At 40.8% G+C, this 27,190-nt stretch overlaps 1 protein-coding gene across 2 annotated transcripts in view; it reads right to left on the bottom strand.

Moving 5' to 3' along the window:
• The window catches only part of PDE10A (phosphodiesterase 10A), a 786,289-nt gene that overhangs the window by 402,619 nt on the left and 356,480 nt on the right, over positions 1 to 27,190 (bottom strand). For both annotated transcript variants that reach the window (XM_037817809.1, XM_037817810.1), the window contains exon 2: positions 14,763 to 14,897. The gene's annotated coding sequence lies outside the window, so the exon portion shown is untranslated. The remainder of the gene's footprint in view (positions 1 to 14,762; positions 14,898 to 27,190) is intronic.

The following is a 27,190-nucleotide window of genomic DNA, read 5'->3' as shown; positions in this document are numbered from 1 at the left end:
ACTTCTCCAAATCTTCTGAACATCGCAGATGTGGTAGGATGTTCTAGTTAACCATCAATAGCTTAAAAGATGTATCAGTTCTGGCTGTTACATTTTAATTTTAAAAAGTCATTATGCCCTCTAATTTGTTTTAAGTGTTGAATCAGCAAATCAGTACTACACTGATTGGCCAGCTTTAGCAATTTGGGTTTCCCTATGGAAGGTGGATATCTGTCCAATGGTTCAGTGCAGGTACCTATTTGTATTGCTTCAGGGAGATATTGTGGGAAAGCATGAGTTAAGCGAAACGTTTACAATTGCAGTGAATTTTTTAGAATATGAATGCCAGGCAAGTATAATACTCCACGTCATCATCACAGTTTCCCCTTTAAACCTGGAACTATTAGTTGTTCAGTACTTGGTTTTTGAGGACATGATTTGCCTGAACAGTGTTCAACAACCTAAAAGGACAGCATTGTATTCTCCATATCCTGGCACCCAACTAGATTTATCTTGGGGTTAATTTTTCTCTGGGGGCAATGAACTTTAGACACAAAGGTGAAAAACTAACACATTCACAAGGCCTTAGTTAAGAAGTTTTCAGACTTTAGATAAATGCCTGCAATTTTCCTAAAGTGTTATGGAAGTGTTATGGAAGTCCTTTTTTTCCCCACTTAATACACAATTATATAAGCTCAACTTAGGACTTCATTTTTCTAAGATGTATTTGGGAGTTTATAATATCTGAGATGAAGTAAATATTTTACTTTGAATGGATACAAGTTGAAGCATCTCACAAAGCCACACAATACTTGATACACACAAAAAAAATGTTAGATAATACATGGTTCAAGCCACTAGAAATGTAACAACCTAGCACAAAAGGTGATTAGTTATATAACACACTGCCTTTCTTTAGGGGCAGTGCACAGGTAGATCTCATTAGAAGTTAATTAAATATAAACTTTCAAAATCAGAGAAATAGGGGATCTTTTTATTTATTTTTTTGACATCACCCGCAGCCTTGTAATTAAACAATTTTCAGGAGAAAATTCATATCTAAATACAAATGTGCCATGTTTAACTGTAGTAGCTGCACGCAATGTGAAGGCGCTCTACCACCTCAATGAGTGTGTTGTAAAAGGAGGAGGAGAATCAGCAGAAATTTGCCACAGCAGGGAGCAGAGGTCGGATGCATAAACAATATTATTGAATCATGGTGGTGGTAGAATATAGGATTCACTGCATTTCAACTGGAAGCCCCCACGTGATGAGGGGAGCAGAAGAGCTGCAGGTGGGGCTAGGAGACGGGCTCTTCTTTACTTTCCCACCCAGTGCCGAGTGCCAATCGTTGTGAACCTCATATCCTCATCTATAAACTTTGCAGGGATGTCACTCCATGGTGTCCAGCTGTCAGTCTATGTGAGTCAAAAAATTCACCCAGTAGGGTTGGGTTCTGTTTGCTTTTAGGCTATCTGGGACAGAGAGGAGGGGTGACAGGGGAATGTTGATGGCAAAGAGAAGATGCAAAATTAGAACCAAATCGGGCAACAAAACAAGCAAAGTAAACTGCTCATTGAGGACTTCAGTTCCCTAATAGCACAATATTAACACACTGGCAGGTTTTTCATACTGTAGTTACCATAAGCCTGAAATTCAACCAATTATGGGATTTTCCTCCCTAGGAATAAATCTCCCATTTGAAAATGAAGTCCATGGAGAATTACATTTTTTTACAGCCACATTTCTGCGGCACATTTTTCCCTCTATAGAGACAAAAATTAGATTTTTTTCCCATAAGATAAACGATATGCATTATATTAATAGTGCCTCATTTAGAGACTTCTGGTATTAGAACATACCCTGCATGCCCTTTTCCTTCTCCTTTCTGCAGATAACATTATACAGAATTTAAGAGCATTTTGGGGGAAAGAAAATCGAAGTGCCATTGATCACCCAATATACTGTGTAGACAAAAGATTGGGGAGAGTTAGTCATACTTAAATTTAAATTAACTTTTGTTGCCGACTACATGGTACCTCCCATGTAGTTTTATACCCAGTTTTATATGGATAATGCTTAGAGTTCCTTGTGCTTGGAACAAAATCATATTTTGCAGATGCCAATGGTAAGAGTCTTTATTAAGTACACTATCAGAGAAGTATTTCACCGTCATATTATCTTTAATTTCTGAATAACATTTAAATTATGACACTTATGAGGTTCATTGTATCCCAAGGAGAACCTCTGGGGAAAAAAGTTACTGTTTAACATTTATCTGACATTGTCTCTTGGATGAAGGATGAAATTATCATGCTGATGATTTTGTAGGTATCAGGGAGAGAAAATAAGCCATGTGAAGCATTCGTTAGTGGAGATAGGTTGGCAGCACTGGTTGGAAAAGTGATAGCTATTCAACTTATTATGACCAGTACCTGCATTCGGTCAGTATTTTAAAAATGAGAAGAAATGGAGATCCTATTGTAACATTGAATTATTTTGTGCCTGGTAGGTTACAGGGACTTAGAATTAAATGTCTGGTACAGTAGCCATGAAACAAACAGACGAATTACCAGTGTCCCGCTGTCCTATAGTAGAGCGAACGTCATTTTGCTAAAACAGAGGTCCCTGGCTTCAGAAACTGGGTGGGAATTTCTGGGAGAATAGGAATGTTTTCCAAGTTGCCCTTCCAGCCACCAACTAATGGAACACATCTGACAGTCCCCAGTCACTCATGATTTCCGCAATTATCCTTTGTCTTCTCCTAGTCTGCAGAACCAAAAGCCCAACTCTATAATTTCCCACTGTCACCATTCCTTGTACTTTTGCAGATCGCTGCCAATGCTGGCTGCCTGGCAGTACCTCGCCAACGCAAGCTTTGACTGTGCCATTTTCTTTGATTCAACAAAAACTATTTTGTTGAATTTCTAACACATTCCAACACGGTGCTAGGCACTGGGGATACAGAAGTATAGAAGGTGGTTTCTGCCGACAGGAAAGTCATGGACTGGAAGAGGAGGGAGAAGGAGGTGTTGCAGAACATGCAGAGATGTGAGGATAAGATGCCCTGGTGGGGCAAAGGGAAGGACCGTCTTCTCTTTGTGTGTGCATATGTGTGTACGAATGTGTATGTTTGTATAGTGTGCATGAGCGTGTACGCGTGAATGTGTGTATGTGAATGTGTGTACTTTTGTGTGCATGTGTGAATACGTGTGTACATGAATGTGCATGGTGTAGGATGTGTGTATGTGCCAATGTGTGTAGGTGTGTAGGTGTGAATGTGTGTATTTTAGTTCACTAGGCTGCTTAAGCCAATACCATGAAATGGGTAGGATTAAACAATGGGAATTGTTTTGAAGCCAGGAAAATGTCCAGATCAAGACAGCATCAAGGTGATGCCTGCCTCCTGAAGACTCTGGGCATTTGGGGCTGGCGATCCTGGTCACACGTGTGGTAAGGCACGTGGGAGCATCTCCTCGTCTCTCCCTTCTTTTCCCAGTTCTGTCGATTTCAGCTTCTTGCTTCCACGGCTTTCTCTCTCTCACTGTCTCACTTTTATTCCACTTATAAAGGACTCCAGTAATAGGATTAAGATCCATCTCCATTGAGTTGGGCCCCACCTCATCCAAAAGTCCCACTCACAATGGGTTCACACCCACAGAATGGATTCAACTTAAGAACATGTTTCGCTGGGGTACAGACAGCTCCAAACAACCACAGTGTTATGCGTCAGTGTGTGAACCTGTCAATTGGGGAATGTGTATATGTGTGTATGTGTGTGTGTGTCAGTGTGTCTGTGTATGCGTACATGAAAGGATATGTGTGTGTAGGTGTGTATGTGCATGTATGCCTATGTGTGCATGTTTGTGTGTGTATGTGCACATGTGTGCATATGTGTATGTGAATAGATATCCGTGTGTAGGTGTGTTTGTGTGTTTATGCATATGTGTGTGCATGTGTGTTTGTGTAATGAATGGATAAACGTGTGTAAGTGTGTTTGTGTGTATGTGCATGTGTGTGTATGTGTATATGAAAGGATATACGTGTGCAGGTGTGTTTGTGTGTATGTGCATATGTGTGTATGTGTGTGTGTGTATATGAATGTATATATGTGTGTAGGTGTATTTGTGTATGTGCGTGTGTGTGTGTGTGTGTGTATATGAATGGATATACGTGTGTAGGTGTGTTTGTGTGTGTGTGCATATGTGTGCATATGTGTGTATATGAATGGATATATCTGTGTATGTGCATATGTGTGCATATGTGTGTGTACGAATGGATATACATGTATGTGTATGTGCATATGTGTGTGTATATGAATGGATATACGTGTGTATGTGCATGTGTGATGTGTGTGTGTATGTGTATACGAATGGATATACGTTGTGTTTGTGTGTATGTGCATATGTGTGCGTGTCTGTGTGTATATGAATGTATATATGTGTGCAGGTTTATTGTGTATGTGCATGTGTGTGTGTATGTGTATATGAAAGGATATACGTCTGTAGGTGTGTTTGTGTGTGTGTGCATATGTGTACGTATGTGTGTGTGTATACGAATGGATATATGTTGTGTTTGTGTGTATGTGCATATGTGTGTGTATGTGTGTGTGTATGAATGGATATATGTTGTATTTGTGTGTATGTGCATATGTGTGTGTATGTGTGTGTATATGAATGGATATGCGTGTGTAGGTGTGTTTGTGTGTATGTGCATATGTGTGCGTGTGTGTATACGAATGGATATACATGTGTGTATGTGCATATGTGCGTATGTGTGTGCATATGTGTGTGTATATGAATGGATATACGTGTGTATGTGCATATGTGTGCATGTGTGTGTATGTATACGAATGGATATACGTTGTGTTTGTGTGTATGTGCATATGTGTGCGTATGTGTGTGTGTATATGAATGGATCTACGTGTCTAGGTATGTTTGGGTTTATGTGCATACATGTGCGTATGCACCTGTGTGTGTGTGTGTTGAGGGGATTAGGGAACTCTTCACAGACCTTAGATGAGTCTCAAAGAACAGTTGGTATAAAAACTATGTACCATGTGAAGTTTTCCAGTTTAGTACATGTGCTACGAGGCAGGAAAGTGTGTTGGGGAGCAGCAAGCACCGTGGTGCTGGAATGTGGGGTGCAGGAGGGTTCAGTGGGAAGAGGAATCTAGGGGGCAGGCAGGGGCCAGAGGGCCACGTCAGGAGTTGATTAGTTGATATTTTCCCTCAAGTGACCAAACCACGTTTGACTCCCTGGCAGGTCAGTGTCATTGAACCCCGGACGTTCCCTGAGATGGCTGACCGTCTGCTTCAAGGATAAACTCTGTTGGAAATAAAGTGCAAAAGAAAACCAGAGAACAGGTACGTTTTTGACGTAATTTTCTGAAAACACCCTGCCTTGTCTCCATTTCCTTCTGACAGTGACCACTTTTAACTTTACAATGGAACCAGACCCTGTTCCCGATTTGCTGACGTCAATGGGCGTCTCGCCTGAGTTGCAGAGCTGACCCTAAGGGCTTGATTCTAATCTTTGACATGTGGGCAGGTGGCATCTCTCCATAACCTGGATCGCCAGCAACCACACATTGCAGTGTGACCCTCTTCTAGGATATACAAGTGCATGCAAGCCCTGCTGAGAAGAGGGGAAGCAGTCACATTCTAGAAATCTGTTAGAAGGACAAGTAGTGGACTGTGAAAGTCATCTGATTTGCTGTGGGAGTGCAAGAGCACGTGGCACACTTATGAATGTGCTAAACCAAAACAGCATCACAAAGCTCAGGGAAACAAGAAGCAGAACAAGACAAAGGCTCCATTCGGTTATGCCCTGACTAAAGGTAGCTGGCAGCCAGCCTTTTGCCTCTGGAGCTAGCCAGTGTTTCCACGTCATCTGAAGAATGAGCTCTGCAAGTTTATGCTGCTCCTTACAATAAACTCTCTGAAATTATCTAATCTGCAGAACCAAGTGAACAGACGGGCTCCGATAAGTCTTAATACACGAGATAAGACTCAGAACCAGGAATCACTGTGGGAAAGGTAAAACACTGAAAATAAACTGGGCATTGGTAACCCAGGGAGGTGTTCTTTGATAACTGAAACTCTTTTGGAAGCCCACAACTCTTCCACGCAATTTGAAATATCTTAATAAAAATTAGATGGTGAGTTTTAAGGAGAAAGTGCACTTATTTCACATACTAAAAAACAAAACAAAAACAAAAACATCTAACTTTGGAGAAGTAAAGCTTGTGTTGCATTGCAACTTCAGTCATCCACAACTTTGCAAATAATTATTTTTAATAAGATGAAACTGTAAGCCCAATAATGTGATCTCAAACTCTGTAGTGGGGTTTTCCTGTAAATTGGTGTGGGGTACAGGGAAACAGACGTTGCCTCAGGAATTCCATTGACTAGAGTGTTTGGACACTTCAACTGCTGCTTTAGTCTCATCTGGGTGAAGGGGGTGGGCCAAAAACATGTGTATAATTTCACCAGGGCTTAGAGGAGTAAAAGAGTTTTGTGAGTAAAGCCTTTAAAAGAACACAAAGATAAGATAAAACCGGGCTGCCACTCACATTTGCTGCTGATTCACATTTCCCCCTTCATGGGTTCCAGAAGAAAAGGCAAAGCACAAACCTGGACCAAGATCAGCTCAAAGCTCAAAATAAGTTCAAAAGCTGTTTCAGACATGAAGTTAAAGGAGTGTGGTGATGGATCTGATGTACTCTTCTTAACATCGATAAGAAGCATTACACATTTCCATGCCCAGAAACTCAGGCCAATTCTCTGACTTTAGAGCAAGGATCATTCTGTACCTTCTTGTTTGCTCTGTAAATCTTGACCTTAGGACAAAAGCAATAAAATGTGACCTGGCCTTCCACACAACCTCCCTTCTCATCCCAGCCCCTTCAGCCCTTCTAACTTCCACCAATCCTCAGTCCTTCCCAGCAGCTCCCCCAATCACTCCCTACTTGGGTTTCTCCCTCTTGAGCCCACCTGACGATCAAAGGATGGTTTGGTGGATGAGAAGCAAACCAGCATCCACCCAGATCATCCCTTCTTGTTTTCTAGTTTCTTGAGATTATTTGAGAAGAAATATGGCCATGAAGACATGATTTCTCAAGTCCCAAAATTGGATCACAAAGATGAATGGCTGTGAGAGCAGGTCGAGTCATGGAAAACAAAGCTTCTAGTATTTTCCTTTCCCACAAGTTTTCCAAAGCTGCCGTACACACACCCAAATGCATTCACACACATTCAACGAGCCTGGAGTAGACTCAGCTGCGGCAGTGTTGCACACAACAATATGCTGTATCTTAACAGAGAAATTCTGTATACATTTGGGAACTGGCTCAAATTTTCAGGCTCTGGGCCAGCAAAAACCGTGGGTGGCATTGGCTGCCGTCCTCGACAATGCCCACAGGCAGAGGGACAGACTTGCACAATGCGACAGCTTTTTCGGAAGGTTCCACTCATGAGCCTTCATTAAAAGGTAAAGAAAGTAGCAGGGGCATGAAGAGAAAAATGAAGGAGGAAAAAAAGATGCCCTGGTACATTATAAACCAAACAATATTACTGCCTTGTATGATGAGGTGGGAACTGTGGCCAATCACAAGGATAAAAATTCCACTGCAACCTGGAATTTCTTTGCATGGCATCTTTTCCAAGCTGAGGTCACGGAGAGTTCACTCACATTATCCTGTTTGTTACCAAAGAGATATTTCAGCTTGTACCATCACACCTGCAAATGCACTAATATGTTGACCATTAAGAGAGAGAGAGAAAAAAAAAATCAATGAGATTTGATCAAAGCAAAAACCAAAAAGCTATCGATTAGGTTTTGTGAACAGCTTCTGCTGAATGGAAATACCGCTTTTTGTCAATCTCTTTGAGAAGAGTAAGAGATGAAAATAAACACACAAAGAGATAGAAAAGCAAAGAGATAAACAACACGTCTTTCCTGTTATGTCACTGATCATCTCATGCTTTTGGTCAATGGAAAAAAAAAGGCATACTATAAAAAAAATAACAAAATAAAGAACTCATTCATCAGTTGATAAAAGCTGATAGTCAAACACGCAAGTGTGGTGTATTTCAATGGTTTTCTCTCAATCTTGGCATCAGCCCATTTCTGTCTGCACCCCTTTGGACGATCTGTTTGTTGTCTCCTGTTGGGGGTCATCGCCTCTTCTCTGCAGATTCCACTGTCTTCAGATGCCAAGTTCCCAAGTCCAACCCTTCCTCGCAGAGCAAGTACCCAGAACAGGGCATGTGCCCCGCAGGCACCTAATAAAGAGTTATGAGATGAATGAAGAGTGGATGAGGGCAAGGCTTATTGACTCTGCTTGCTGGGGTTTGCATCCAAGTTGACTTCTACTCCTGAGATGTGTGAGGTTAAGAACTGGTAGAAACAATCTCAGCTGTGAACAACAGGCCAGATCATTTATAGTCCCCGGAAAAGAGAGCAATTCTGAAATTGAGGTCCTCTCCCCTCCTGCAGATGTTTGAGGTGCCCGTTGACCATTCTGATTACTGAGCCCTGCCCCACAGCTACCCAATCAGTATCCATGGAGACCAGACTCGGGAATTCTTCTTGTAAAGCTTTCTAAGACAAAACCTGTTAAAACTAGAGCTATGGTTTTGCACGCCATTATATTCCCCATAGCGTCTAACATGGTGCCAAACTCAGAGCAGTTCTTCCAAACAGACTGATCGGAGTGGTAAGGAAAATTCCATGAATACAAGGGATTATCAAGGTAATTTGTTGTAACAGAATGTGTTATCAAATTTAACTGGAAATATGTAGACCTTCAGCTGGGAAATTATTCATACACAGCTTTTGGTTGCAATTCTTTTGAGACAGAAGATGGTTATTGTGATTCACGTGTTAGATAATTTTGATAAGAGGCAAAATATGAAGTCTCTTTTTTAAAAAGATGTCACAACTTTAAAAACATTACAATTGCATGTGCACTATTAAGATGTAAGTAAAGCCATCATTTTCTAATGATGACGCCTTCGTTTAAATATTGGATGTTTTATTTATTTGTAGTTGACAATGCAAATTGTCCTCCCACCCCACCAAATTGAGATTGCTTACAATAATAACTAGAGAGAAGGAAAAGTGGATTTAAACAAAATGTGAGCTGATCTGGTTCCTGTTGTTTGTTGTCAATAAGGGACAGCGAAATGCTCCTCCAAGGACTTGCAGATAAACGAAATGCTTGCCCACTAAGTAGGGCGAACAGAGACCAAATACAGAACTGTTTTAAAAAATCAGTGAGTAACACATCTTAGGAAACTGCAGAGAGAAGGCTAGTGTCAGAAAAGCACTTTTTAGTAGTGTTTGACTTGGTAGTGGAGGGAGAAAATCTTACGATTTTTTTAACTGGGCCACAAGAATAGCTCAATACTATTATTGTAGTCTGGATGAAATATCCTACAAGGTGTTTATTTCGCTTTGCCTCACTCCTGTATTCTGATAGGAAATTTTAAATTAATGTTTTCCTTTTCTAGAGATCTCAATATCAGGAAAGAAACGTCTGTGGATCTTGGACAGGAGCATTCTGATTGCTACAAAGGGATTATTGTTTTCATAAATCAATAAATTCACTTTCTGATAAGTTCATAAGATAGCAGTTGATACTATGCAGGTTAATTGATGAAGTTCAATCTCTGGTCCTACAAAGCTACGGACAATCAAAATCACTATCCCTTTTCTCTCTAGCTAGCCAATCCCACCCTATAAAAAGCCCCTGGCTTCATTGCTAGTACTTGCTCTCCATTAAAACTTCAAAGGCTGTGATTAAATCAATACATTTTGCCAGGAGCTTCCAGGTAGCCAAGATGAAAAGGGAAACCTTGGAGGATAATTAATTTTCATTACCTGACAAACGGATCCCCGGGGAACCAATATGAAGAAAAATTAAATCCTAATTACCATCCAGACTTTAAGAGAAAAAAAGACTTATGAATTTTCATTCAAAGAAAAGCAGAGTTTTCAAAATAGTATTTAAAACATGATACACTCTTCTTCTTTGCCTTACCCCCGGTGCCATCCCTATCAGAATTTCAATGAACAAAAAGGCTTTTGGTATGATCAAGTTACAGTTTTGTGCTATGTAAGAAATAAAGGACTGAGGATTTACTTAAGTTATTGGAAAATGTTAACCCTGGAATCCTATCAAGGGATATTCGCATACCAAAGTTGAGATTCAAAAGTTAAATTTTAAGCTGCAGTTTTTAAAACTCAGCAAATGTTTCCCCTTAGAAACATTCTTAAAATCATGTGATTTCCTGGGGGAAGCCCAGAAAATCCAAATTGACTGTGCCGATTTGAATGTTTTATGTCCCCCAAAACGCCATTATCTTTGATGTAATCTTGTGTGGGCAGACGTATCAGTGTTGATTAGATTTTAATGCTTTGGGTGTTTCTGTGGAGATGTGACCCACCCAGCTGTGGGTGATGACTCTGATTGGATAATTTCAAGGGAGGTGTTACCCCATCCATTCAGGGTGGGTCTAAATTAAATCACTGGAGCCATATAAATGAGCTGACAAACAGAATGAACTCAGTGCAGCTGAGAGTGACATTTTGAAGAGCAACTGAGAATGAAATTTTGGAGAGAAGCTGAAGCCCAGAGAGTAACATCCTGGGAGAAAGCCATTTTGGAACCAGAACTTGGAGCAGACACCAGCCACGTGCCTTCCCAGCTAACAGAGGTTTTCCAGATGCCATTGGCCATTCTCCGGTGAAGGTACCCTTTGGTGATGGACACTTTATGGCCTTAAGACTTTAACTGTGTAACCAAATAAACCCCCTTTTAGAAAAGCCAATCCATTTCTGGTGTTTTGCATTCTGGCAGCATTTGCAAACTAGAACATTGACCCTTCCTGTAGCTGAAATGGTGCAAATCCTGATCAAACACGAGGTTTTGGTCTCTAGGCCTCGAGTCAGGATCTGCTGGGTGCAGGCTGTTCCAGGCTGGTGGGCGGCCTCAGCCCTGCTGAGGTCCTGCACCAGAGGGGCTGGCCCGGACCCCTGCACTGTGCCCCTCCACTGTGCTCATAGCCAAAGGCCCAGAGATCTGCAGACCCCGGTGGGGACCCAGTTCACAGAGCTGTTCCTGGAGCTCACTCAGGGAAGCATGGGAGCCTGGAGAAAGCCCTGCACCAGAACTCAAAAGATCTCTTCCAACTCCAACACGACAGGCTCTTTCATCTTTTAGGAAATGGTCATCTCCAAGCCTCCGAAGTCTCACCTCAAGGTGTTCATACCCTGACAATTCAGGGATGCTGTGGGATGGGGGATGTGCAAGTCCTCTTTAAATTTAAAAATGTCTCCATTTCAACACAACAGTTTTCTGAATTGGAAGGAATTCAATTACGAATAAAATTTTGAACTGTAATGGTTGGGACTCTATTATACTTTTACTGCTGCCTGGGCTCCATTTTTTTCCTCTTACTTTGAACTCTGGCTCATAGTTAGTTGTCAATTTGGGGTTCATTTCTTAGGTTCTCTGGGCAACCTATGATTTTGTGTTTCCTAATTCTTCAAATGGCCTCATCTTCCTTTCATTACATTTCTCTTAAATTTTTTTCAGGATTGACAAATCTGTTCTCAATTTACTTTGTCCCCTTCTCCAACAAATATCTCCTCTTCTCCTCTTCTCCTCCTGCTTCATAAATAAACTTTCCCTTAGGACTAGAGCAGTGCTGTCTGATAGAACTTTCTAGAAGGATGGACATATCTTACCTCTCTGCTGTTCGATCAGTAGCCATGCATCACATGTGGCTATTGAGCCCTTGACACTTGGCCATGTGACTGAGAAACTGATTTTTTTTTAAAATTCAGTTTTATTGAGATATATTCACATACCATACAATCACCCATGGTGTACAATCAGCTGTTCACAGCACCATCTTATAGTTGTGCATTCATCACCCCAATCTATTTTTGAACATCTTCCTTACACCAGAAAGAATCAGAATCAGAATAAAAAATAAAAATAAAAAAAGAACACCCAAATCACCTGCCCCCCATCCCACCCTGTTTTTCATTTAGTTTTTGTCCCCATTTTTCTACTCATCCATCCATATACTGGATAAAGGGAGTGTGATCCACATGGTTTTCACAATCACATTGTCACCCCCTGTAAGCAACATTGTTATACAATCATCTTTAAGAGTCAAGGCTACTGGGTTGGAGTTTGGTAGTTTCAGGTATTCACTTCTAGCTATTCCAATACATTAAAACCTAAAAAGTGTTATCTATATAGTGCATAAGAATGTCCACCAGAGTGACTTCTCGACTCCATCTGAAATCTCTCAGCCACTGAAGCTTTATTTTGGAGAAACTGATTTTTAAATTTAATTTCGTTTTAATTAAACAGAATTACACAATTCAAATTACAATAATCTCAGGTGGCGAGCGGCTACTTTATTGGACAGCTCAGATTAGAATTCTTTGTTGCTTTCCACATTGGAATGGATTGTGTCACATTTGTGTGTGTGTGGGTGCACTGTGTCCCTTTTTCCTTAATGTCCCTCGATACAGAGATAAACAGCCTTTCCCTAAAGATCAAGGCTGAAAAGAAAAGGTAAAAACTTGGCTCCTTCTCCTAAGGATAAGAAAAAAAATCTACAAATGTCTGTAAGACAATCACCAGTCAACCTGCTTCACCCCTTGTTGAAAAACAACAACAAAGAAACAGCAACAAACCTCTTGACCCTCCATCTCTCCTGCCAGCTATCATCCCACTTCTCTGTCCTTTAAAACAAAACTCATTGAAAGAGCTATCCATACTTCCTGCCTCCACTCATTCTCCCTGAACCCGCTTTCATCAGGCTTTCCTTCCTTCCACTGCATCGAATGGCTTTTGTCCAGACGGCCAGTGAATTCCACGTTGCCAATTCCTGTGTGTATTTGACAGATGCCTACTTCCTCCTTGCAACACTTCGTCCACCTGGTTTCTGAGCCACCACACGCCTACTTTCCCTCTTGCTCAGGGGAGTTTCCTCTCAGCCTTTGTTGGAATTCTCTTTCAGAATTCCAAAGGCTGAAAAGCTCCAAGGCTCAGTTCTCGGTGCTTTATTTACACCACCTCAACCAGTCTGATGATTTCAAATACCATATATCTTCTTATGACTCCCAAATCTGTGTCTTCAGCTCCTGTTGGTCCCCTCAGCACAAGAAGCATGCATTTCACTGTCCTCTCAACATCTTTGGGATATCTCTCTTGTCCAAAACACAAGTTTCTGTCACTTCCCAAACTTGCATCTCCCCTACCTTAGCAAATGGGCCCAAGTTAAAAAAAAAAAAAAAAATTAACCTAGGAATTTTCCTTGTTTTCTCTCTTTTCCTTGTACTTCCCCTCCAAACTATCAGCAAGACCTGTCAACTGTATCTTTAAAATCTTTACCCAGGTACCACATCTCGTTCTGTCACAATCACTCTGTCACAAGTCACCATCAGTTCTCTCCTCCATTCTTGTTCTTTTACAGTCTGTTTTGCAGAAGACAGACTATTTTTTTAAAATGATAAATCAAATGACCTCGCTCTTCTGCATCACGTTTTCTAATGGCTTCCCAACACTTGAACATGAAGCACAGTGGCTTCCAAGAACAATATGATCTTGACCTCATGGCCTACACTCTCCCTCTTTCTTTGTATATTCTGACCAAATGGCCTCTTTGCTGTGCTTTCAACATGCCTCTTTCCCACCTGCCTCAGTGCCTTTGCACATGCTCTTATCTTTGCAGGGAAGGCTTTCCCACCCAGATCTTCACACCCAGCATCTATGTCTCTGCTCTGAAGTCCACTGTTCTACAAGCCTCTACAACAGCTCCTGTGGGTCACCTGTACTTCCCACGTTCCTTCCCATACCCCGCTTCATTTTCTTCATGGCACTCATCCTCTGAAACCATATTGCTGATTTGCTTCCTTGACTCCTCTTCCCCAACTAGGATGTGAGCCCATGGAGGCAGGGACTGTAGCTTGGGCCTGATTGGAACACCAAGGCCCAGAATAGAACTTGCACACAGTAGGGGCTAAAAAACATTTATAGAAGACTAATGGACATGGCGATTCACACACCACTCTCAGCTAAACGACGTCCTCCTACTCGCCATGTGTGAGGTCCTTGTGGTTTTCGTGAATATACAAAAATAGACAACTAAGAAGTTACCAGTGTTTCCCTATTGTAAATATGCCTATATACACCAATTGATCAGTTTTAGAGATGGTCACCATCTTTTTGGCATTGGAAACAGAGAAAAAAGCACACCTGTGTTGTACATGAGAAAGTTCGCTTGTAAGTTTCTAGCAGCTCTATTTCATGGAAAATTTTCAGAGAAATCAGGAACTTTTGCTAGAAAATCATCAGGTAAAAATAATGTAAGTGATTTCTGCGTTAAAGTATCTTGCTTGTTAATGTGTAAGGATGTTATTCTTCATTGAAATATTAAATTACTAATTTGGCACTGGTATTTATTCAAGAAGATGCCTGACCTAATTTCAAAAAACAAAAGCAAAAAGAAAGACAAACAAAGCACATGGGAAGACTCATATAAGGCCACATCTGTATTCCCAGGGCTTTCCTTTAACTTTCAAGCCAAGGAAGGGTACCATTCTAACACTGAGAATCCCCATATCTTTTCCGATCATGTGCAATTTCCTTGGCCTCTCCATCCATGAAGCCCCACCTCAGAAAGAAGAAAGGATCCTAGGGAGGGCAGCCATGGTGCTAGAGGAGGTAGATCCTCATAGCAGAGATTCCCTTTTACCTGTTGCATTGTAGGATTCCACGGTGCCTTCTGCTGGGTCATTGGTTATGGTCTCCCGTGCATCCGTTTTGCTTCTCGGTGCCAGCAGAGCAGCCCCTTTGCTCCCACTTCTGAGTGTGAAGGCAGGGCAGCTGGCTGGAGAGAACAAGAACATGGTGTCACCATGAATTACTGAAAAAGCAACCACTATAACCTGGGCATCTGCAATATGGATAGATTAAGTGGAGAGGGATGAGGGTGCCAATTAACCCTCTGCTTGGGGGCCCTTTGGCACCAGCATGGATAGTGTAATCTGGGGTTCACTCAGTCAGATTTTTACCAGGATGTGGGTACACACACACAAACACAGCTCCAAACTCTTGATTCAGAGTTGTGGCGATCAGAAACTTACTCGAGCTAGAACGTTCAGCTTCTGGTCTTGTCCAATGGACTCTTTGAAGGGGTACGTTATTTGGAGGGACTTTCAGAGCTGTTTTGCCCTCGGGAGATTTCAGTTCAGCCCAGAGCCTTCACCCCAACCCAAACTGTAAGGAATATGAGTGTTTGTGTGTGTCTTGGTGGGGTGGGGGTGAGGAGAATAAGGTGAGAGGGGATATGTAGGGTGAAGAACTAAATTTCAACAGGCTTTTTTGATCCTTATATTCACCTATGTTTAGTTTAGCTACAAACCTCTTAAGGATAACTCAGGAATTACACTAGCTCGTTCATCAGACAAGGGATTCTCAAGTGCATTTTTTTGTGACACCCCGATGTCAGGTGTTGTATTCTGTGGAATTTACTTTAAACTTCTTTAGCTTGAGCAGAATGGCATATGAATCTGTTACTCAGTTTTAGTCTACATCCTAGGGGTGATCAGTTAGCATTTGAGACACCCTAACTGATGACATGCTTCACAACTGTTTAACATATGAAAGAAACATCAACATCTCGTACACCAAAGGTGGCTTTTAAAAATCCTCTAACTATTTTTGTTGCTGATTGACACTACAGGGTTTTTAATCAGCATAATGGATGAAGATGTGATTTTCCAATGTTAAAATTAGTGGTGTTCAAGAAACGTGGATTGACTTGAATATTTTATGGGATCTACCATGATGGTATAGAGAAGATACAGAAACTAACAATTCCACCCAGTTCTGTGCAACTGGTGGGGCTCAATGGTTAGCTAAATGCAGGTAGAATAATATTGACCTGTCCTGAGTGAACATTTCATCAGAGGTGATTATCAGAATGCCTAAAAGGACAGACAACAGCATATTCATCAAACTTACAGGCTGAAATTGTGCCTTTCGTCCTGCTTCCTCATAAATGTTTGCATGTCATGTAGGATTTGGTCTGAGACTTGCTTCATTTCATGGGAGTGAGGTTATAGGAAAAGAGGACTTTTCAATGGGCTCTAACTATTGGGGCCCACTGATGTCTTCCATTAAGAACCTAACATCTGTGAAATTCCCAAGGGGCTTGGGTCAGTTTGCAAATCCAGCTCTTCTGCTATTGGAAGTAATTTGATACAATAAACAGAAATTCAAATATTAAAGCATGAGAAATGTTTCACTTTCTCTTAAAAATATATTGGAATGAGTAGAATCGTATATCTCATTGGCAATCTGAAAGGCTCTCTAGAGAGAGGGAGAGAAGGGATGGCGTTTCAGTTATCTGGTGAGAATTGTCCATTGCCCTGGATATTTCCAAGAGAGAGTGCTGTACAAGCGAATGTCATCCATCAGGTTAAAGAAGCTTGAGAACCAGATAAGGGCTTCCAGGGAAGATGGCAGAGGAGGGAGCCCCAGGACTTGGTACTTCCACAAAAACAACTAATAAACAGGCAGGAACTGCCTGAAAAGAAACTATTTTGAGGCTCCAGAGGCCAGAAAGGCACTGTATGGCATCCAGGGAAGAGTGGGAGGAAGAGGCTGATAAATTATGGTAAATAACAGTAAATTGCCGTCTCTGTGCAGAAGCTACTGGCGCCCACCCCCCACCCTCGGAGCAGGCTACTGTGGGGTTCAGTCTCTGGCTAGCTTGATGATGACAGAAAGAGACATTAAAATCCTCTTCCCCAAGAACAGGGGGTGGGCACAGCTGATCACCCATCACGGCTATGGATTGGCGAATTCAGATCACTGGGTCATGCTCTGAGGGCAGCTATCATTTCAACCCACCCCAGACAAAGAAGGTGGCAGGCATTGTGTCAACCCTCCCCAGACAGGGGCAGAGGCGTTGGAGATTTAAAGATGCAGGGCCTCCTTAGAGGTGCAGAACACAGTCAGCCAAAGGGCTGTATTTGCTGGGCAGGACAGGAAAGCTCAGCTTTGGGGAGCTGTGTGAAAACCTCTCTGCACCCTTCCTGATACCCTCCATGGGGCACTTTGGGCTGGTTTGCACCCCCTTTGTGGGTGCCTGCCCTGCTTTGGCTGGGAAAGACCGAATTGAGAAAGCCCTCCTCCTAGAATTTGCCCTCCAGGCAAAAGTAGCTTGAGACAACAAAGAGTGTAAGAAACTATAGAGGCAGACAGTCTGGGACAAAGTCCTGCAAGTTTCAGATACCTGGGAGTGGGAGGTTTTTCCCCTGGGTACACAAAGGAGACAAGGGATTGCTGGCTGTACAACACAGAGTGAGGTGCCTGGGACCATGAGGAAACCATGCCCTAGGAGAGGAGATACTTCTATCAGCCTATATGGGGGAGTTCTTAGGGCCATATGCACATTTCCAAGACAAGACGCCTGTGCCAAAGTGACCCAGGAGACCCTATGCTTTGGCCTGGAGCAAGTCTCTAAACTCATTGTATGGAAGCGCCCTGAAGGAGAGCACTTGCACAGGTCAATCTGCAAACACAAAACAAACTCCAAACAGGACAAACCCCATAGACCCAGGCCACTGCATATGATAATCAGACAGTCAAATGCCAAAGATAAAGAGAGAATTCTGAGAACAACAAAAGAGGCAGTGTGTCCTGTACAAGGGAGTCTCAGTACAATTACATCCTGATTTCTCATCAAAAACCATGGAGGCAAGAAGGCAGTGGGAGGACATATTTAAAGTGCTGAAGGCAAAAAATTGCCAACCAAGAATTCTATATCCAACAAAATTGTCTTTCAAAAATGAGGGAGAGATTAAGACATTCCCAGAGAAACAAAAGCAGAGGGATTTTATCGACATTAGACCAGCCCTATGAGAGAAGCTAAAGGGAGTTCTGCAGGTTGAAAGGAAAGAATAATAGACAATAGATCAAAGCTGTATAAAGAAATAAAGGTCTCCAGTCAGGGTAATGATGTGGGTAAATATAAATGACAGTACTCTGTATTTTTGGTTTGTAACTGTTTTTTTTTTTTAACTTCCTACAGGATCTAATAGGCAAATGCATAAAATGTAATGATAAACCATTAGTTTTGGGCTCATAGTGTATAAACATATAGTTTGTGACAAGAACTATGTAAAGGTGAGGGAATGGAAGGGTATAGGAACATAGTTTGTGTATACCATGAAGTTAAGTTGTTATCAAAGCAAACTATTGTTATCAATTTAGGAAGTTAAGTCCCATGATAACCACAAAGAAAATATCAGAGAATACGCAATGTCATAGAGCCTGAAATTAAGAGTACAGTTGTCAGGGGAGGGGGTGGGAGAGTGTAGGGGGAATGGGGAGTTAATGCATAATGGGTGAAGGATTTCTGTTTGGGGAGATGAGTAAGTTTTAATAATGGAAGGTGGTGAAAGTAACACAATATTGTGAATGTGATTAATCGCATTGAATGGTACACTTGGGAGTGGTTGGGATGGGAAAGTTTATATTGTATACATGTTCCCACAATAAATAAAGAGCAACTAAGTAGGCAATGGCAATTAAATACAATATATGGTCCCGGATGGAATCTGGCAAGGGAGGAGCAAAGGCTCAGAGTGACATTAATAGGACATATGAAAAAATTGTAATACAGACTGTAAGCTTTATATCAAGTTAAACTGCTAGAACATGATGACTGCTCTTCAGGTGAATACATAAGTGAATATCCTCATTCTTAGGAAATGTACATAGCAGTATAAGTGTTCAAGGAGTGCGATGTATACAACCCACACTCAGGTGTTCAGAAAATGGATTGATAGATTGATATGGCAAAGGTGGCAAAAAGTTAAAATTGGTGGAGCTGGGTATCTGTGGGTGTTGGGGTAAGAATATGTTGGAGTTCTCTATTTGGGGTTTGTATTACTTTTGTAACTGCCTGTGAGTTTGAACGTATTTCAAAATAAAAAGTTATAACAAAACAAAACTTAAAAAAGGGTGCTGCTAAAAAATCAATCGATCAATCAATCAATCAATCAATTCAGCTTCTGAAAATTGCACCAAAGCCATAAAGGAGCACTCCAGGTGCCCTTTGGGTCAGAATTCTGGGTTCACCACACCTTCCTGGCAAACCTCCTGCCCCCAGGCCATCTCCGATGCTGGGATTACACAAGGGGTGGCGATTAGTCGACTGTTACAGGAAAAATTAGCAAATTCCACCCAGTCATTTGCTGGGCATCAGTAAGGTACTCATCCAAGTTTTACAGTAGCAACCACAAGAGAACAACAACAAAAAAATCCTTCAGAGGTGACCTGGGGTTTATGTCGGAACTGTCAAAGGGGAGGATGTGATGTGTCTACGGCAGTTAGCTTTCATAATGAGGTTCTGGGCTGATTATAGATCATTTGCTCTGGATTACGGGGCAAAGCTAGAACCTTGGCTATGCATATGTGAGGCAAAGGCAGAGAATGAGGAGAAGAACAGAGCACAGGCAAAGAATAAGGTTTAAAGAAAAAGAGATCATTTGAGGAAACAAGACGTGAATCCTCTCCCCTCACCCCACCCCCCTTCCCAAACATTAATCGTTTTAAAATTACCAATAAAGTGGGGTGGGGGGGGTGGGGGGATGGGTGCAGAGTAGGTGAGGAGCAAAATAGAACTTGTGTGTGAAATCTGTTTGAATATAAATATAAACCAGTGTTCACAGGGTTCTGTTTCTATACTGTCATATTTGACACACTATTAACAAAAGAAAGCCAAGATCACAAAAGGTTGAAGTAAAAAATCTTATGAAAATCAATTATAAATGATTTCTAAGTCTTACGTGCATATGTTAATGTGTTACACCAGTGTGAGGATGAGTTTTGATATTTGAAATAACCTTACAGAGAAACAATTGAGATAAACTGCACATATATAAAGAGTCCACTTTGACATATGTTGACACACGGATGCACCGTGAAACCATTGCCAGCATAATATTTTTACTAATTAGAGTTGTGTGGAAATAAAAAACAAAGCCAAGCCAAGCAAAAAAAAAAAAATTTGCTGGGAATCTGATCGTAGATATTCTAGTTTCAATTTTGATACTTCTTTGCCAGCACCGGACATTTGTCATCACATGCCTTGAGTATAAAAGGAAGCCATGGATTAGATCGAGGGCAGGGAAGATTTCCTATTTTAAGCCACCCTCCGTCATTTGGCAGCCGTGGCCCGGAGGCTGCAGAATGGGGGTGCCATTATCTAGGGCCATCTCCCCGTCCACCTTTCCTGACTGCTCCAGCCTACAATTCTGTGTGTCTATTCATATATATTCCTCTCAAATTTCAGTACATTCCAGTGAAATCCGAATCTCAAAGACCAAAGCCAAGGCCTCCTTTTGAACAAGAGGGATAGATATTGATTGAAATGCAGCTGTGAAATCTGCAGGTGGAAGTGGAAGCAAATTAAAGAGCAGTAAGAGGTGCAGCTCAGCATGAGATTCTGCAGGGTGGGGAGAGAACCAGGGGTCCCTCGTTACATGGACCCTGTCTCATCAGCCCGTTTATAGGAGGGTGGAGGGGTCTCCCTGGGACGGAACTGAGCAGTGTCAAGATCGAATTTCAGGCATCCGTGGGCCTATTTCCAGACAAGGGGAGATAGGGACAGAATGGCAAAGGGCATCTTTGGGGCTCTTGAGAGAGAATTCATTAATTCATTCATTGATCAAACAGGAACCTGGTGTGTCTGGCTGGATTTGGTGACAGAATCTAAGATTGGAGGGGAATAATTGTTCTGCACCCAAAGTGGTGAATGGTTTGCAAACCAGTCCCAACCCAGGGGTACAAAAGAACTGGCTGTGAGCACAAGGTTTAATACTCCGGGGCTCAGGCAATTCTCGGGTGCACCCCTTTCCCCAACCCAGCGGCCTGGTAAGTGCAATGCAGAGGGCTGGATTTTTCTCCCATTCTGCAAAGCTCTGCTGAGCAGACAACCCCTTGCAGGAACTGAGAGTCCTGGGGCGGGAGCAAGCAAATAGACCCTCCTGTGGCAGGACCCAGGCTCATACTGAGTGCCCGGGTACAGTGTGGGGCTCAGGGCAGCTGACGGCTGAGAAAGGGTGGAGAGTAGGACAAAGTGTTCCCCGAGAGAGTCTGTGGGTCTTGGAGAGAGTGAGGTTCATATATATACCCCAAATGCTACGGAACCTTTATTTATACTCCAAGCTGATGGGACTTGGGGACATACACATTACAAAAGTTCCCAGGATAAACAATCGTATTCAATACCAATGAAAATCAGGATTTTCACATTTGTAAAATAATGATATCCAAAATGTTAACCCTAGAAATATTCACTGTGCATGCACTCAAAACTCAGCCAAGAGAAACAGCATGTGCATCATCGAGCATCATCTAAATGTTGTATGTAGACATTTTCCCCCATGTCAACCATTCTGCAGATTCCAAGAGGTCTGGGTTTTGGGCCCCAGAAAAGACCATGTTTCTCTGAGAGAGAAAGAACTTGTTGGAAAGTAGTAGAGTCCAAGGGAATGAAGAGAGAAGGAGCAGAGAGACAGGGACAAGAGCTCTTGGGTACACACACACATACACACACACAAACACACACACACACGGAGCCTCTCTTCGTGTGTGAGAAGTTGGGGCTTTACGGATCAGCAGGACTTCAGCCTGCTTCACAGAAAGCACAGGATTTTCAAGAACTCTAACCTCGTGGAAGAACTTGGCTCCTCTGTACAGCTGTGTTCTCCACAGGCTCTGTGTCTCAAAAGGTGAAGGGCTCCAAACGAATTTTCCAGCTGTCTGGATCTCCCCGCTATGGAATCACGCAAGTTACTAAGACAAATTACATTTCTCCTCTTAGCCTTATTCTATTTTGCCAGAACCATCAGGTTTCCTTTTCTCCTACATACTATGGCTGGGAGTTCAATTTAATATTAAGTGCAGGTTTATTTACCAAAAAGAGGATGACATTCGATGCTGACGATAAACGATGAGAACGAAAGTGTTTTTACAGAAACAAAAGCACTAAAAGTTGCCAAAATATTGGGGTGGGATCTTTCATTCAGGCTCAAACCCCAGATCTCAGCCTCTGTGTCCAGAGACGTGGACACTAAGACTCCCCTCGAGTCATCACGGTTGGTGCGTGAACTTCACACCATAATGGCTTTATGGCAACATCTTCCTTTTTGTTTATTCTTTGATGTGCTCGTGCAGGTGGCATGAGAAGATCCGTGTAAGAAGGGATGTGCTTCAGGCTGAAACCCCAGCCATGTGCACTTCCCAAGGAAGTGTGTTCTGATGTGAAAAATCTGGAATTGAGTGTGTACTGTACACCTTATCTTTTAGGAGGAAGGTAAAAGCAATTGTACTATTTGCAGAGGAGGTTTCAAAGGACCAGATCTGAGAAAAGGATACTGGATCTGGAGATTAGATTCATTAGTGACATTTGAGAATACAGTTTTGATGGAGCATGGGGGAGGAGAGCCAGTTTAAGAAGAGCTGACTGATGAAGACGTTTGGAAGTAAGAGAAGGAGGGAGATCAGATTTTCCACAGGAATATGGAGGCCTGAGCCTGGTTTCCAAAAGGGAAGAAGCAGCCAATGGTGAAGGAGCCGGACATTTGTAGAAACGATGGATAAACAGATGGATCAAGAACCCGGCCAATATGTAAGGGAACTGGATGTCGGTCACACAGCCAGGAGAAAGGATGGATGGTACTTTCCCTTTGCAGTTAGGAAAAAAGGAGGAGAGGGGTGAAGATAAAGAGAATTTGCTCCTGTAGAAAAGTAAAAGAGAACAAGTGCTCAGGATGCTTTGAACGTCTCAGTGAAATGAAATGTCCGTTAACCCAAAGATTTGAAAGAAATGCACTAATATCAGTGTAGGAAAATAAAATTGTTTGTGACACGTTTTTGTAAGTGGTCTCACTTCCTAGTTGGGAATTGAACATGTTTTTTCTTCGGTCCACCATCTGTTTTAATTGTCACCATTCAAGCACACCTCTGCTTCTTGCTCTCTTCCTGTATCTTTTTTTCTCAAGCTCCTGACCGTGACTTTCTCTTATTCTGTAGGCATGTTGCATGTTTGGCCAATGTCTTCCCCACCTCAATGCCAAGCCAAAAGGGATATGGTGAAATTCTTAGGTCCCCTTGTCAGTGTTCTGTATTTCAAAGGTGAAAGCTTTAAGGGTTTTTTGAGGGTTCTGGGAGCATGTGCAGTAAGGGAACACAGAGCTGATAGAGAATGTGAAAAATGTGATTGGAATACAGAAGAGTACATATTGTTAACTCTGTGCAGATCTGCCTGAGCATTTGGGAAAAGGAAATTAGGTATAGCTTAAAAAAAACACTACTCAGAAGGAAAAACAAGGTTAATATTAACTGCAATGAAAATAAAAATTTTACAAGAGGAAAAAAATGGAATCCAGATACACTATTTAGCTCAGACATGAAGAATATTTACAGGAACTAACTTATGTCAACACCACAGCATCGTGCAGTAATTGTGACAATGATATATGGAAAGGCTGGGGGATGCAAAGTATTTGCACAGGATGTGTATGTGTGGGATGGGTGGAGTTTCCCAAGAGTATAATCCTCAGTTGCATAACAGAAACTCAATATATGATAGGAAACAAAGGAATCATCAATAATTGGCAATATAACATATTATTTATAAACAAAAAAATAAAAACCTTGAAAAACAGAAACAAGGGACTTAGAGGTGGTTGTCTATTGGCGGCAGGACAGAGGGTTGGAAAGTGTTGGAATAGAAGATGCTTTTGTATTTTTTAGTCATTTTTTATTGTAAAATATACCATATATACATAGAAGTGATAACTTTCCAAGTTCAATTCAACAAGTAGTTAGAGAGCAAGTTTCAAAGAATATTATAGGTTACAGTTCCACAGTTTCAGTTATTTCCTTATTGTGAAATATAACATATATATAAAAGGCAATATTTTTCAAAGTATAATTTACAAGTAGTTACATATAGGAAATTTCCAAAGTTGTTATGAGTTTCAGTACCATAGTTTCAGTTATTTCTTTATTGTGAAATATAACATATATACACAAAGGTGATAGCTTTCAAATTGCAATTAAACACTTCAGAACCGTTTGACTTTTTAAAAAAAAATGGTAATATATACCTTTGGGTTCCCTTGTGGACTTACCTAGACTTTTATGAATTTCTCCCATGCCTTATAATCAGGCCACCACTAGCTTATCAAGCCCCATAGTACAAAATAGGAGAACATACTGGTTCTTGGGCCAGAAGTAGCCCGATGTCAGTACACGTGGTTTGGTAAAGGCTGGATTTCAGCCAACCTTAACCTCCTAAATTGGTTGATCATACACACAACACAACTGGAAACTGTACACAGCAGCCTTGATCTAGAAAGTATGCACTATTATTATAACAGTAAAAAAAAAAAAATGACCAGAAAAACTGATCTAAAATTCTCCTAAGATCATGTCTCCTATCATAAAAAGCTCTGTGAGGTGGTTTTAAGCTTCTGGTTTGAGTATGAATATACCATAATGATTGAAATAAAGAAAAATCCATATAAAAACTCTGAAAAACATCCCTGAAGGATCCAGGACTTTGCTGATCTGATGAAAGAAGACTTAACTAGGCATTTTAGATGGTTTGTAGCTCAGTATGAGCCATGCTGGGATGTAACTGTAAGGGTAGGGAGCTCTACATACTGAAATTTCAGGATGTATATGTAGAAGTCCAAGACCCAACTATACTCTGCTCTGGTCAGATCACATATGTGGTTTTGTTCTCAGTTCTGGAGTCCTAAGGGTTTAAGGAAGTCATTGATTATGTTCAAAGACAAGGTCTATACTGGGCATGGATCTGGAAGTCGTTTTAAAAAAGGAAGACTTCAGCATGGCAAAGAGAAATCATATGGAGAGTAGGAATGGATAGTTATCTGCAAACAGTCTTGAAAATCAAGAACGTCCTACAGGATAGTAAAATTTTAGACTTTTTTTTTAACTGCAGAGTGTTAAAAAGAGTTAACTGGAGACAGAGGTTGAATTAATATAATAAAAGACTTTCTAATTCAAACTGAGCTATTAAAAAATAATAGCTTGCACTCTACCGATTACACCTGGGTCCCTTTAGGGTAAAGCAGGAGGACAAATTATGCAAGCTTCTCTGCCCTGGCTGAAAATAACTTCCAGTTTGAAGCATTTATGATTTAATGAATTTTTATCACTTCCCCTGAACCATGAGACTTGAAAGTACACTTTGAAAATATTTGATTTGGATGTTGGGTAAAGAATGATTCAATCTCCAGTCCAATAGATGACTTCTTAGCTTGAAAAAACTGTCTTGCTTTTTATTTGCTTCAAGGTAAACGATATTTTTAGGGCATGAATTAAAACCCAAGAGAATTCCCTAAGAAGGATGGTGGGCTTGAACTTCCCCCAAACAGTTTAGGAGAGTCTTTTTTTTAGTCCTTTCTCTTAATTCCTTTCCATATCCTAAGTGCCGCTTAAGGACTGTGACATCATTAAGTGGTTCCAGATTCCATCAGTGGTCCGTGATGAATGAAAAAGTAATAGAATCCAGATGCTTTTCCTGGTAAACACTTCCTTTGGAGGAAAAGTAAACGGAACAAGGATATTCACTGACTTCCCCTAAGGCATTCATTCACACATAAGACGGGTTTTTTTGCCTTCACACACTGTACGTGCTCAATTCCCATTTGGGGATTTAGTGACTATTCACATATCACCCATCTCATATATTTTTGCTCTCCTCCTTTTAATTAATTTATTGATTGCAACATTTTAAATTACATAAAGGAAACATGGTCTAATAAAAAAGATACTGATACATAAATTAAGAGAAGCTAAGGCTCTAATAAAATGCCTAAATAGGCTAAAAATTTCCTCTGAGAACTATTTATTATAATCTTGCCACTTCTAACTACAAATAGTAAGTGCTAAAATTATAGATTCCATGGTATTATACTATTTTCTAAACCCAGGGATTCCAACATGGTCTCTTATATGGGCAAAATCCACACAAATTTCTGTATTTAATCAAAGGTAGATTTTTCCCAAAACTTTTCAGGTGGCATGGAATTATTCAAATAGTTCTACCCAATTAACATGACTTTTCTTAATACTAGATAAACTTTATGGAAACCTGTCTCCAAGCCATGCTCTGTGCAATCGTGTAAAGCAAATTCGATGGGTTTCTTTTGCTCATTCACCATCACCTGTGGAAAACAGAAGGTGGGTCCCCTTTAACTCAATCCTGTTCCATAAATTTATAACTACGACACAAGTTTTAGGAGGTTAATTTTAACTCATATTCATGTTAGAACAATACCAGATGAGATATGCCTGGGATATACATATATGAGTGTCATCTATATCTATATCTATATCTGTATCTATATCTATATATATCTATGTCTCTATATCTATATCTATGTAACTATGTCTATGTCTATATCTATATCTGATATCTGTCTCTATATCTTTATCTATATCTATACCTACATATATCTGTAGCTATGTCTCTATGTCTATGTCTATATCTGTATATCTGTCTCTCTATCTCTATCTCTATATCCATCTCTACATCTGTCTTGATATCTACATCTATACCTATATTTATGATTCTATGTATCTACATCTATGTTTATATCTGTATCTATATCTGTATTATCTATATCTGTATCTGTATATCTGTTTCTATGCCTACATCTCCATCTATATCTATATCTATGTCTATTTCTAAGTCTATATCTGTATAGCTGTCTCTATATCTATATCTATATCTATATCTATATCTATATCTATGTCTATGTCTATATCTGTATAGCTGTCTCTATATCTGTATCTGTATCTATATCTATATCTATATATCTGTCTCTATATCTATATCTATCTATATCTATGTATCTATGTCTATGTCTATATCTCTATCTCTATATCTTTATCTGTATCTATACCCATATGTACCTGTATGTATGTTTCTATGTTTATGTCTATGTCTATATCTATCTCTATATCTGTATCTATATCTATATCTATATCTACATATCTGTATCTATATCTAAAGATTTAGAGTTTTTACTGAGCACTCTAAAAAAATCAGTTAACATTATGTTACAC

The sequence above is a fragment of the Choloepus didactylus genome, chromosome 24 (genome assembly GCF_015220235.1).
Source record: "Choloepus didactylus isolate mChoDid1 chromosome 24, mChoDid1.pri, whole genome shotgun sequence".
NCBI lineage: Eukaryota > Metazoa > Chordata > Mammalia > Pilosa > Megalonychidae > Choloepus > Choloepus didactylus.
Note: the sequence above shows the minus strand (reverse complement) of the source record. Positions and strands in the feature narration are given on the sequence as shown.